General features: G+C 56.4%; 2 non-coding genes across 2 annotated transcripts; one reads left to right on the plus strand and one right to left on the minus strand.

The window, feature by feature from the left end:
- Positions 1-496: 496 nt before the first annotated feature.
- On the minus strand, positions 497-584 carry TRNAY-GUA. Its single transcript is given in 2 exon segments — positions 497-532; positions 548-584. It is a non-coding gene; the product is annotated as a tRNA-Tyr (tRNA).
- Positions 585-2,017: 1,433 nt separating this feature from the next.
- Positions 2,018-2,105, plus strand: TRNAY-GUA. Its single transcript is given in 2 exon segments — positions 2,018-2,054; positions 2,070-2,105. It is a non-coding gene; the product is annotated as a tRNA-Tyr (tRNA).
- The last annotated feature ends 12,048 nt before the right edge of the window (positions 2,106-14,153 follow it).

Consider the following 14,153-nt stretch of genomic DNA (forward strand, 5'->3'; position numbering starts at 1 on the left):
TCCGTGTGGGTGTCAGTGTGTGCATTGCTGTGTGTGTATTGCTCTGTCAGTGTGCGTGTTGCTGTGTGTCAGTGTGTGTGTCAGTTTGTGCATTGCTCTGTGTGTGTGTCAGTGTGTTCACTGCTCTGTGTGGCTGTCAGTGTGGGTGTCAGTGTGTGCATTGCTCTGTGTATTGCTCTATGTGTGTGTCAGTGTGTGCGTTGCTCTGTGTGTATGTCAGTGTATGTGTGTGCGTTGCTCTGTGTGTGTGTGAGCATTGCCACCTCTGTGCGTTGCTGTCTCAGTGTGTGTCTTGTTGCGTGTGTGTGGCAGTGACACCGGGTGTGTTGCCATCCCTCTGCCAGCGTCTGCGCATGCGCTGCTCTGGCTCTGGAGCGGTGCACGTATTACTCTGCGTGTGTTTGCAGCCAACTCCCCCTTCCTCACCACGCCCCCCCCCCTTCCCGCTGGAGTCCGGTTCTCCCCGCAGCCACTTCAACAAAATAAAAACCTACTCTCCTTCGAGCCGGAATCGAACCAGCGACCTAAGGATGACTCTGTCAGCGTTCTACAGTCCTCCGCTCTACCAGCTGAGCTATCGAAGGGAGTTGCTTGGGGCCCTGAGTCATGCCTCTTAGTGGTGATGCCTGGCAGGGCTGGGCAGGAGAGGGTGTGTCTGGGTCCAAGGTCTGCAGGTGTAAGAGAGCCCCAGCCTTTCACTCCCATCTGCTTAGCAAACCACGGGTCAGAAGGGGTGTCTGGGCGTGTGTGTCACCATCTGTTTCTCTCTCTCATCCGGTCTGTCTCCTTCGCTCTATTTCCTCTGCCCTTCGCTCTCTAGGGTGACCAGTGAGCAAGTGCGAAAAATCAGGACACTTTTTTTCAGTGTATGTGTGTGTGGGGGGGTATAGTTGCAAATATAAGACAAAGCCCCTGATATGGGGACGTCTGGGCACCCTACTCTCGTTCTGCCTGTTTCAATCTCTCTTTCACCAGCTTCCGCCTGCTGAGGGACCGGACACCTTTTCGACCTTGCTTTGTAATCCGGCTGCGTCGGGTGCATCTGTCAGGAGGTGGAGTTGTGGGGACTGGATGCGGTGCGCCCCGTGCATTTCTCTGTCGAGTTCATCCTTTCGGTGGGTGCGTTTTCCGTTGCAGACCTCTCAATCGTTTCGAATAAAGGGGCGGTGACCCCTTTGGAAATCTTAGACACCGTCCACAGGCGGCAGATTGAAAACCACAGTTCTATGGTCATGACAACCGTCCGCAGACCCCTTAGACATGACCGGGGTCCGCGGACGACAAGTTGAAAATGGATCATGTCTAAATTGTGCCACTGGGTGTGTGTTAGATGGGATTCAATGGGGAAGGACGGTGTTTGTTTGCCACATCTTGCTCTGGGAAAGATGTTCTTTTTATACAATCATAGGACAACGGGAAGGGACCTCGAGAGGTCATCTAGTCCAGTCCCCTGCACTCAAGGCAGGACTAAGCATTATCTAGACCATCCCTGGCAGGTGTTTGTCTAACCGGCTCTTAAAAATCTCCATTGATGGAGATTCCACAACCTCCCTGGGCAATTTATTCCAGTGCTTAACCACCCTGACAGTTAGCAAGTTTTTCCTAATGTCCAACCTAAACTGCCCTTGCGGCAATTTAAGCCCATTGCTTCTTGTCTTATCCTCAGAGGTTAAGGAGAACAATTTACCTCCCTCCTCCTTGTAACAACCATGTATGTACTTGAAAACTGTGATCATTTTCTTTCTTTCTCTCAGCCTCCTTCCATCTTCCCTGCCTGCACCCTGCCGCTCCAGTATCTTCTAGCGTCACACCCTCTGTAGCTCGGTGGGTGTTTCTCTTTCGCCAGCCTTCTCTGTCTGCCTTTTATGTCTCGCAAGGGATGGAGGGAAGAAAGAGAGACAGATGAGGAGGAAGAGGAGCAGGATCTGAGCAAAAAGCCAGGCAGAGAAAAGAGGTTAGTACCCAGGTAGACAGGCAGACACCACTAAGAAGAGCGACATAAGCAACCATACCCATTCCTTCGATAGCTCAGCTGGTAGAGCGGAGGACTGTAGAATGCTAACAGAGTCATCCTTAGGTCGCTGGTTCGATTCCGGCTCGAAGGACGGGACCTTTTCCTGCCTGTTTTGAATATGATCTAAGAGTGTCGGGATCGAGGGAAGGCAATAGCCCGTCTGTCAAAGGATGGATGTGTTTCTCTTCCCATATCTCCCTGCTTTCTGGAAGCCTCCCAAGTCACTCCCTCAACTTCAGGTGCTCGCGTTAGATGGGAAGATTTTTGCTGTCTGTGCAGCGCCTGGCACAATGGGGCCCTGATCTCAGCTGGGGCAGGGACTCTCTCCCTTTATGTCTGTGCAGCGCCCGGCACAACGGGGCCCTGATCTCAGCTGGGGCAGGGACTGTCTCTCCCTGTGTGTCTGTGCAGCGCCTGGCACAGCGGGACCCTGATCTCAGCTGAGGCAGGGACTGTCTCTCCCTGTGTGTCTATGCAGTGCCCAGCACAACGGGGCCCTGATCTCATCTGAAATAGCAGCTGGCCCTAATAGGGACAAACTTAGGGTAATAACCTATCTCTCTGTGCATGTGCATCTTTAAAATTTGTCTCCCAAGACTAGATTATGAAGAACAGACAATGGTTGGGGCAAGGGGGCAGGGGTTGGATGTCAGGACAGCTGGGTTTTATTCCCAGCTCTGGCAGGAGAGTGGGGGTCTCGTGACTAGAGCTGGTGGGGGGCTGGGTGTCAGGACTCCTGGGTTCTATCCCCAGTTCTAGCAGGGGCAAGCTGATCTAGTGCTTAGAGCATGGTGGCAAATGGGCGTCAGGACTCTTGGGTTCTGACTCCCCTCCTCACTGTTTAACAAGCAGCTAGACATCTGTGACTCAGTTTCTCCTCCGGTACAGTGGGGCAAATGCTCTCCTCCCTCTTGGGGAATGTCATTAACAAGCGTCTGCCGAGAGCAGGTGCCTTTCACAAGCTCTGCCTCGCTGTCACGCTTTGATCTGTCTCTTCCTCTCCAGAGTCGGCTGGAGCTTGCTGGATTCTCCCCAGCTCTTTGCCCGGCACGGCATTTCCTGGCCTGGAGGCTTGGCCCTTTCACTAGTTACAGTGGTGACCTCCGGGCTCTTTGTCCTGCCTGTGGCCCTGACAGCCATTGTACATTTGGGCCAGGCCTAGCCCGTCCCCAAGATCAGAGCAGCGCCTCCCCACTGCGTGGGGCAGCATCATGGTAAGCCTCTTTTCACTGGGGAAACTGAGGCACCGGACCTTGCCTAAAGTCACACAGGGAGTTAGTGGCACAGCCAAAGATAGACCCCGGGAGTCCTGACTCCCAACCCCCTGCCAGTTCTATCCCACTAGATCGCACTCCCTTCTCAGGGCTGGGCACAGAACCCAGGAGTCCTGACTCCCAGCCTCCCCTGCTCTAACCCACTAGACCCCACTCCCCTCCCCGAGCCGGGGAGTAAACCCAAGAATCCTGGTTCCCAACCCCCCCGAGATCACAACACCTTTGCAGAACCAGTCAAACCCACACGCTGCCTGTGCCACATTCCTGCCAGGGAGAGAAGTTGGCGGAGTGGAAGAACCAGACAGTTACGCAAGGGGATGTTTACCTGGAGCCTCTCCAGCCCCTAGGGGATGTTCCGCCCTCTCCGCCCACACCCTGCATAAAGGGGAAGGAGTTGCCTGAGCAAAGAGAAAGGAGCCATGGAAGGCCGGGGACCGGTGGCAGAGTTGCAGCGCTCCATCATCTGCCCTATCTGCAGGGGTCCCTTCAAGGACCCGGTGCTGCTGGACTGTGACCACAGCTACTGCCGAGCCTGCATCACAGGCCAGTGGGAGCGGGAGGGGGCGGGGGTGCTGTCCTGCCCCCAATGCCAGCAGGTCTTCGAGCGGCGCAGCCTGCGCACCCACGTCAAACTGGCCGTGGAGGTCAAGATCGCCCAGAACCTCAACGCCAAGACGGCCCAGGAGGCCAAGCCCCGTCGGCGGCGCGGCGGTTGGATCCCAGTGTCGGTCATGCCAGAGGGACAGGTAGGTGGCTTGTTAACCCGTGGGATGCCCTGCTGCAGGATTCTAATCTGTGCACGGGAGGGTGGCCCGGGAGACAAAGCACCAGGCTGGGCCACAGGACCCCTGGGCTCTTTTTCTGGCTCTGCCAGTGGCTTTGGGCACTTCACTCTCCCGAGCCTCAGTTTCCCCAGCTCTAAAATGGAACTAATGATCCTGACCTCCTTTGCGAAGCGCTTTGAACTCTGAAGATGAAAAGCACATGCACAAGGGGTTATTATGATTATAATATAGGCTCCAGCGCAGCTCTCATTGCTGGGGAGCGGAGCGCCTACCCGTCGTGCATGACACAACACACTGACACATCTGTCACCAGCTGTTCATTCTCCCAGCCACCCCACCACAGGAGAGACGCTTGTGCAGGGGAGTGTCTTGTTTTGGTAGGGTTGCTTTGTTGTTTTCTTGAATAATACAGGCATGGAGAGACTGGGGGACCCAGGGATGGGGGGTATGAGGGGTCCACAGAGACGCTGCTATGGAGGGTGGGGGGAGAATGGGAGACTCTGGCATGGGGGAGGGGGAAGGGGGGACACGCAGAACTCCTGGTGTGGGCGGGGGGCGGCGGCGGGGGGGAGACGTGATTCATTGATTCCAAGGTCAGAAGGAGTCATTGTGATCATCTGGTCTGAGCTTCTGTAGAGTGCAGGCCGGAGAACTGCCCCCCAATAATTCCTAGAGCGGCTCCCGGTCTGGGGGGCAGGGAGGGGAGAACGGGGGGGCACACAGCACCCTTGCCATGGGGGGGGAGAAGGGAAGTGGGGGGAGAATTGGAAGCCCTTGGAATGGGGGGCAGGCAGAACCTTTGCCATGGGGGCAGGGAGAAAGGGGTGCCAAGAACTTCCGTTTAGGTGGGAGATGGGAAGCATCTGGTATGGGGACACACAGAGCTCCTATCATGTGGGGGAGAACTGGGGGCATAAAAAGCCCTTGCCATGGGGGTGGGAAATGGGGGAACAGATGCCCCCAGAGCCACCGGTATGGGGGGGACACAACTGGGAACCTTGCTATGGGGAGAGGGATCCTAAAGCTCCCCTCCATGGGAGTTGCTGGTATGGAAGAAGAGGAGGCATCCAGAGACCCTGGGAGGGGGAACACAGAGAATTTGAGGTGAGAAGCTAAGAGCCCCTGCCCAGGGCCTGAGCCGGGTGCAACGAGCCAAGGCTGGGGATTGAACCGAGAACCTTCGGGGCTAAAGATAGGAGCTGCGTCCCCTGCGAGGGCTGTAACAGTTACCAGCCCAACCCCTGCTTTGGGCAGCAAGGAGACACCCTCCCATGCTGAGCAGTGGGGCTGGGTTTTAAGCCATCCTGGCTCCAGCTCGTGACCCTCCTCCAGTTCCACCCATCCCCACCCCCGTGCTGTGGTTCTGCCTGGAGGTCTCACCCCCCCCCCCCCCGCATCGCGCCGGGCGCTGCACAAAGCAAATAGCAGCTCCCAGGTTCCCCAGGGACTGGTCTTGCACTGTGGGGGGTGGGGGGGGGAGGGATTTCGACAGCTCCCTCGGAGGCACCCACCACATGGCCGCTAACAGACTCTGAATGGGCCCCGTTGGTCTGATGTGGACGGTGGGGAGCCGGGATACCGGGCTAGATGGGCCGATTCCCATGCAGGGTGTCCATTATGTGGCGGGCAGGCTGGAAAGGTTACGGGTCTGTTATTCCAGTGCTGCCTACACACAGGACCCCTTTAACTGCCTCCTACGGTAACCCAGCAGCCACCCCGGTCCCTATTTTACTGGTGGGGAAACAGAAATATAGTCGGGGGGGCTGACTCATCCAAAATCCTGACTGCCCCGCCCGACCCCCTTCATTTCTAACCCAGTGGCTCTCAACCAGGGGTACGCCGAGGTCTTCCGGGGGGACATCAGCTCCTCTAGACATAAGCCTAGTTTTACAACAGGCTGCATAAAAAACATTAGAGAAGTCAGGCCAAACTAAAGTTTCAGAGAGACAGTGACTGGTTTATCCTGCTCTATAGACTATGCACTGAAATGGAAGTACAAGATTTCTATTCCCCTTGATTTCTTTTAGAACGATATGGTAACAAGGAGAACATCAGCACTCACAGGGGCTGTGACACTTGTAGTTTTAGGTCTGATTTTGTGAGCATGTTGTTTTGAAGTGAGGGGAGACTTGGGGGTACACCAGACAAATCAGCCTCCTGAAAGGGGGACAGTAGCCTGGAAAGGTTGAGAGCCACTGGGCTAGTGCAAAAGGCTCTAGCTGTGGTTTCCATTTGGGTACTGGGGCTCCTTCCACCAAGCCATCCAGCCTTAAACATCATGGGGGAAAGTGCCAGCCAATCACAATGGGACAGTGCCACCATTAGACCCCACTGCCTACCCAGAGCTAGGGATAGAACCCAGGAGTCCTGGCTCCCAGCCCCCACTCATTTCAACCTGCTAACCCCTGCTCCTCTCCCAGAGCTGGGGCTAGAACCCAGGAGTCCTGGCTCCCAGCCCCCACTCATTTCAACCTGCTAACCCCTGCTCCTCTCCCAGAGCTGGGGCTAGAACCCAGGAGTCCTGGCTCCCAGCCCTCCCCTGCTGCAAGCACTTGACTGCACATGCAGCTGGGCTCGGTGCCCACGTGCTGTTTACCTGGCGGTGGCAGCGGGCCAGGCCAAGGCGTGGAATGTAAACACAGGCCGCGCCCTGGGGCCCTGTCCTCGTGAATTAGTCAGCAGCCCCCCGGGCATGTGGGAATCCTGTCACGAGCCACCATGACCCGCCCGCGGAACCGTCCCGGCTCGCCCCACCGCATCCTTCCCCGGCTCATCACAGCCCTTGGCTCACCACACGCACGAGCCGTTCCAGCCCCACTCACCCTCTTGGAATTTACGAGCCGGCCACGTCAATATCTCCTCCTGGCACCAGCCAACCTGGGCACGCCAGCCTCAACCACGTGCCATGGGCAGCTTGGGCCGGGCCCAGCAAAGCCAGCGCCTCTTGCCCAGCCAAGCTTTCTCCTCGCCCCCTTCCCCTGCGGGCTCATTTCCCCTCCGTCTTCTTCCTGGCCTTGTTCCGGGGCACGGAGCCTGATTGGACCCAGCACCACACACTGTTACTGCCTGGGTCTATGGTGTCCAGACAGCAAGTGTGAAAAATCAGGACGGGGGTAATGGGCGCCTATAGAAGACAAAGCCCCCATGGGGGGCACGTGAACCTCCCCTTTGGGGAGGTTAGCCCCCCGGCCCCTCCCCTTCCACCCAAGGCCCCACCCCTACCCCACCGCTTCTGGCCCCCCTTGACTACTGGATCCCCCCTCCACTGCGGCCAGAGGAGCCTGCCCCGAGCCAGCTGCCCCGAACCCTGGCCGGCCTGTTCGCCTCTAGTCCCAGGCCGCTGGCCGGCCTGACCCCTGGCCCAAATCCCTGGCCACCGGCTGGCCCGAGCCACGAGCCAGCCAAGTACCGAGCTTCAAGTTTCCGACCGGACTTGAGACCCCACCAGCTTCAGGAGAGAGCAGCCATTTTAGCACTTTTGAAAAGTTAAAAAAAATTGTTACGGGTTGAGTGGAAACCAAAAGTTTTTGAAATGATCAGTGAAGCGAAAAGTGGGGGGAAAAAATCATTTTGAGGCGAGCAAAACATTGTGTTTCAATTATGACCCTTTTCAAACTATTTTTGAATTTTATTAAAAATAAAAGGAAAGACACTTAAGAAGTGAAAAGTTGTTTCCTACCAAAAAAATTGAAACATTTTGGGTTTTTTTGGCGGGGGGGGGGGGTTTCTAAAATAAACAGATCAGCTAAACTGATACAAATTTTGTGGGGGAAATTGCTTGTTTTTCTTTCAAAACAAACAATTCAGTGAAATTGACATGAATTTTGACTTTAGTTTCCAAAATGAAGAATTTGGCAAAACAGATGCAAATCCACGACACAGTAGTTTGCCAAATCTGCATTTTTGTACTCAAAAAAGTTTCTACCGAAAAATATCCCCCAGCTCTGTCCAACAGCTCCTGTCCCGTGGCCGATGGCCAACTCTACCCTGAGTCTAATGACGTCTCTCTCTGTCTTCTCTCCACCAGGGTGTCGGGAAAATCTGCAGATAGTGAGCGCCCCTTTCTTCTCCTGCATGGTGTAAGTTGGCGGGCACAGGGCCTGGCACGGATGGCACTATCACCGGCCACCATTCACCTGCCCCCAAGGCCCCGATCTATGATTTCCCCCAGGTGTGAGCATGGCAGGGAGGAATGGCCCTAATCCAAGTGCAACCTCCATGGGGGGACTTGAGAATAGGGCTTGGAGCTTAATAGGGGAGGCGGCTCCAACAGCTGATGGTCCCAGGGTCAGTGATGGAGTGTGGCGAGAGTGGCACAAGAAATGCCTGTGCTGTGGGGAGTGGGACAGAAGTGCAGTAGGGGGCGCTTTCCTCTCCCACTCAGTGCAGACCCCAATTCCCCAGTGCGGCACTAGGGGGCGCCTGATGCCGTTCGGCCATAAAGCCGCTCAGGGTTATTAAAGCTGCTTTCCCCTCAAAGCCGGGCCACTGATACTGAATTCCAGCCCGTTTAATTCCACCGCCATAAATTCTCCGAGCTGTTGCCGTTACATCCTTCTGCGCTCCCTGTCCTAAATTGCTGCGCCGCTCTTAACCAGCTGCAGCTCAGCTCTGGGTGAGTGATCCCTGTGGAGTGTCATGGCGCAGCTACCTCCCACCCCAGAGATGGCTGCATCTCCATGCTGGTGAATGACCCCAAGGAAGCATTTCGGTGCGGCTGTTCTCACCCACCGACCCACCCAGAGGTGGCTGCATCTCAGCCCTGGGTGAACGATCCCTTGCTGTGGGGCTGTTCCCCAACTGCCCCACCCCAGAGGTGGCTGCATCTCAGCGCTGGGCAAGTGTCCTTAGCATAACAAGCCTATAGATCCCTTTGGGGGTGATTATCATCCATACCCTCCCTCTCTCTCTGCAGCTAACGTGATGCCGGACCCTCCCCAAACCGTCCACTCTGACCTGAGCCTCTCGGACAATATCAGGACCGTCCACCTGGGCTTTGGAGACCAGCCCTGGCTCCCAGGCAACCCCTGAGAGATTCAATGTGCTCCCGAGCCATGCCAGGCAGCCAGGGTGTCTCCTCCAGCCACATGCAGCAGAGCTTGGGTGCGGCACATACAGTGACCCCCTGCGGATAGGCCTCAGCCTCGTGCCCACAGGGGTCCCCTCTCCGGGGGACAGGGACAAGCTGAATGTCGATGGACCAGCCCTGGGGACAGATGCAGAAATGTCTCCCCCTAAGAACAAAAGTGGGACCCACTGGCCCATCTTATGGAGCACAGCTAGGAAGAACCGTCTGGGGCTAATGATCAAAGCTGGCGCCCCCCTAGTAGGGAAAGGCCCCATGTCCCATTTCCCCACCGCCCCCCAGCCAGCTGGTCTCCCTGTCCTGGACCAGATCGGATCCTGGGACAAGAGTAGAGCCAATGCCCCATAGAGGGGAAAGGTTCCATGTCCCATTCCCTGCCCCCCGAGCCAGCCAGCCCCCCAACCCTGGGCCAGATCAGAGCCATAGAAGGGAAAGGCCCTGTATCCTAAGCCCCAAACCAGCCAGTCCCCCCAGCTTGGGGCCAGATGAGGTCGGCCCGTAGCCCGTTCCCCTACCCCACTGAGTATTTTCATGCCGTCCGCTCTCTCGTCTCACCAGAGTTTTCCCTGCCACTCTCCGCTGCAGCTGTGTTGTATTCTTGTGTGGCTGCCCCTGGAGTTTGTATTTAGTCCAGTGCAGGCCTCTATTGTGATGATTTATTATTTTTTTTTGAGCACAAGGGGAAAAAATAAACTCCTCTGGGAAACATGGGCCAGCCAGTCCTTCGCTCTTCGGTTTTCTTTTGAAGACCGTGGTGTGCCCCCGAAACCCCTCTATGCCAGCGGGCAAGAGAATTTCCTCACCTGGCACGTGCCATCTGGCTCACCCAAGATATCCTGGGAGGTGTTAAATGAAAACACGGGTCACATTGGTCATTAATAGCGGCGTGAGGTATTGGCACAGATACTCGCTGAGACGTTTCCGATGGCTGCTGAAAGTCTGTCCCAACCGGTAGCCAGGCAGAGCTCACAAACAAGTTTCTGCCAGCCGATGCCTGCAAACTCACCTCTCTCTGCAGTCAGCCAACACAATGAGTGCTCCTTTTACATCCAAAGGCCACAGGGAGAGGTGGCACTGGAGAATGGACCAGGGGCCGACAATGAACTTTGGGGGATATTAGAGGATGCCACCCCCTTACCATGCACCTAGGAAATAATTGAGCAGTGAGATTAGTCATGAAAAAACAGGATCATCCTGAAACTTGGGCAAAAGCCCTTTGGGGCAAGGGAAACGTGATGGGTCGGTTTCGTTTAGTCCCTAGACAGCACGTTACGATTTTGTTTACTATATAGCTGGGCAGATCCATTAGCTGTACTCACTGGCTCTTGGATCTCACACAACTGGCTGTTTTCACTATCAACATCCCTCAGTGTCGCGGTACGGAGTTGAGTGCTGGAGCTGAATCAGACAAGCGTGTGTGTGTGCCATCCCCAGACGAAGACAGCGGGCCTGGGATTGCTGTAAGCGGTTAAGGGCTGAATGCTGCAGGGGAACATTGCAACGGGCATGGGGGGTTGAGTGCCCCCCCGATTGGCCTGCCAGGGGTGAGGAGGGAGAGGGGCTCTGTCCTTCTCTCCCTGCACCTCTCCCCTGGCACGTTCGGCCGCGCTCTCTGGCAGCCCGACGGGGAACGGGACGGAGCCGCTTCTGCCTGAGAGAGCCTGGCTGGGAGGCAGCTGTGGCCCGTTCCCTGCCCTGGCTGGGCTCCTGGGGACAGGGTGGTTTTGGCCATGTGGCTCTGAGGTTAAACCTCTTTGTGCATCAGTGGGGATACCAGACAGCCAGCTAAGCTTGTCGCGTGTTTGGAGGTTCACAAGCCTTTAGCCCTCCCACTAGCAGCTTTCCCTCAGGGCCGGCGCCTCAGCGGCGTTCAGGCCCCTAACTCTCATTGGGTTCAGTGGGAGAGAGGGGCCCAAAACTCTTTAGGCTCTGGACCTAAGTATTTACAGTTACGGGTGAGTCACTAACGAGAGAGCCAACTGAGGCTGAGAGAGAGGAAATGACTAACTAAATGGAACCCAGGCATCCTGGCTCCCAGCCCCGCCCCTGCTCTAACCCACTAGACCCCACTCCCCTCCCAGAGCCAGGAATAGAAACTAGGTGTCCCAGCTCCCAGCCCCCCCTGCTCTAACCCACTACACCCTACTCCCCTCCCCGAGCAAGGGAACCCAGGAGTCCTGCCTCTCTCTGACCTCCCCAACCGCTTGCTTGGCAAATCAAACTCTCGGAGAAGAATTCCTCCATAAAAGGCAACTCTTTGCTGCACGCACAGAATCCCGTCCCTGGGGGCCGGCTCATGCCAGGATAATGACAGCTTCCCTCTTCCAGGCTGTTTTTCCTGGGAGTTCCCCTCAGCCTGGCTGCAGGAAGATGGGCAGCCGCGCCTGGCTTGTTCCCATTATCCCAGCCTTGGGCCTGTACCAGCAGGAGCTGAGATGAGAGGGGCTGGGACGAAGCCAGGTCTGGGGCAGGGCTCCAGCTCCTTCCAGCTAGCGTTGGAGTCCTCTCCGGGTCCCAGGTGCGGAACAACGATCCAGGAGCCTCTGCTGCTCCGGGAGGAAAGCAGCCGCTCCTTCGCACTCCCCCCAGCACCCAAGCCGCTGACCCAGCCCCAAGAAGCTGGCGTACGGGGCAGGCACTAGAGGGCGACAAAGCCAACGTGGTGGAGAATGACCCCTGCCGCAGTGCATTGTGGGAGCCTGCCTCAGTTATCCCCATCCGTCCCATGGCTGGACACAACGGCTCTCAGGGCCAGTGGGCACCTGGGAGCGCCTGACAGCTCCAGTCCCGGCCCAGCATCTCCCTCCGCAACTTACCACTTCCCAAACAAGGAGTCAGTTCCCGGGAGCACAGTCTCCCCAGGTGAGGCCCAGCAGGCCTTGCTCGGCTGCCCACCGGCCATACAGAGGGGACCGCCAAGGGGATGGAGCGGGGGCACCTGGGCCCGTGCTGCCCTGGTCTTTCTGGGATCGCCAGTGGGTCGGGTCTGGCCGTCCCTGTGCACCGGCTGCCGGCTCAGATTTCAGCATCAGGCTCTGATACTCAGCCCGCTCTGCATTAACCCACTAGACCCCACTCCCCTCCTGGAGCTGAGGATAGAACCCAGGAGTCCTGCCTCCCAGTCCCCCCTCTCACCCACTAGAGCCCACCCCCCTCCCCAGTAGAATCCAGGAGTCCTGACTCCCAGCTTCCTACCCAGCCATTGATAAAGAGCTGACGGAAACACTCCCGGTCAGCACTGCCCCTAACCCCCCCTCTGCCTGGAGAGGGCGCTGTTCTGCTTCAGGCTGTAGTTATTTAATGAAGAAAAACCGCAGCCCTTAGTGCCTGTGACAAAAGTCCCACAGCTGCTGCTCACGTGTCAGGGCCTCGGCCCACGGCATCTGTCTCTCTGAAGAGTCCTCGCGGTTGCAGAGAGGCTGTGTGAGCCAGCTGCTGTGCCCCACCCCAGAGGCAGCTGCCTTTCAGGGCAGGGTGAGCAATTCCTCTGGCATACTGCTGCCTGGTTGTCACCCAGCGGCCATCCCCCACCCCAGAGGTGGCTGCATTTCCGCATTGCCCATCGACCAGTGCACAGAGTTGCCATTACAGAGCGGCTGTGCTCCACGCCAGAGGTGGCTGCATTTCCACTGCAGATGTATGATCTGCTGGAGGCCTTGGGATTGAGAATAGAGGACTATTAGCAGCGACATCCTGACTTTCGGGGACACCGTGTCTAACCATGAGAGCTAGCAGAAAGTTCAGGTAGAGGCAGCCCCGAACACAGCTGCTCATCAGGGAAAGAAGAGATACAGAGATGGGAGGGTTAAGTGAGGCATTTACGAGTTCAAAAAGGGCTAAATGAAAACATGCTGCTCTTACTCCGAGACGCACTCCCCTCCCAGAACTGGCTAAAGAACCCAGGAGTTCTAGATCCCAACTTCCATGCTCTAACCATAAGACTTCACTCCCGGCTCTGGGAGAGTACACCCAGAGTCACTGCACACGTGACAGCAGCCTCTAAGGAAAGGAAATACCACCACATACGAGACACAGTGGAGCTGTGGAACTCATTGCTGCAGGACTATTTCACTGGGACGGATATTTATTGAAGGTAAACCACAGAGCGTGGGTACGTGGAAATCAAGCGTCAAGTTCATGCCCGTAATGAGGTATACAGAAAGCTTTCGAGGTGAGGGGTTTAGTTGGGGAGGGATGGGGGACCGGTGATAATTTTTCTTATTAATTTAGAAAATAACAGGATGTCCACATCTTGTCTTCCCGGTTTTGCTGGAGGTTACCTCGAAGGAACCAGGAGGCAGATCAGGAGAGGTCGCAAGGGAAGGGGATTTAGGAACAGGGACTCTTTCACGAAGACAGGTTTTCTCCCAGCTGTTTTGGGGGTGTTTGAGATAAAGGCGAAGAAAGAGCGTTCAATTGAACACAAATCAGCGGAGCGCGTTTGTCTTCCGGGGTATCCGCAATGCTGTAAGCACACCAGTTCTTTAGTCACCTAGAGAGACTTCCAGGGCAGACGACACCTAGATTTCTAGTGTTAAAAAGAAATCAAGCAGGAAAAAAACAACACCTTTTCCAGGTAAAATCCGACAAGCCTCCTTTATACATCAGGAAGAAGCATGGAAGGAAACAAGGCCACAGCCAAAGATTGTTTGTCCTCTTACCAGAACATTGTAAACGTTTTATGATCAACACCATTTGCAGCTATGAAAGGGAAAACAAGGGTGATTAAAGCTTCTATTTCAGGGCCTTGGCAGAGCTGTGTGTGTGACGGGGGCGGAGGGATAGTAGTAGGTGAGGATGAGGGGCACTGGCAGAGCTGTGGGGAGGGAGGGGAAGCCAAGGGCTGGGCTAGGAAGGGGGTTGCGGGTTGGGAGTGAGGGGCACCGGGAGAGCTAGGGGGAGGGGCTGGGCTGGCAGAGGGCTGCAGGTCAGGAGTGAGGGGCACCGGCAGGGCTGGGGGAGGGAGGGGCTGTGCTGGCAGGGGGCTGTGGGTC

The sequence above is a fragment of the Terrapene carolina genome, unplaced genomic scaffold (assembly GCF_002925995.2).
Source record: "Terrapene carolina triunguis isolate 2854851 unplaced genomic scaffold, T_m_triunguis-2.0 Scaffold752, whole genome shotgun sequence".
Taxonomy (NCBI): Eukaryota; Metazoa; Chordata; order Testudines; family Emydidae; genus Terrapene; species Terrapene triunguis.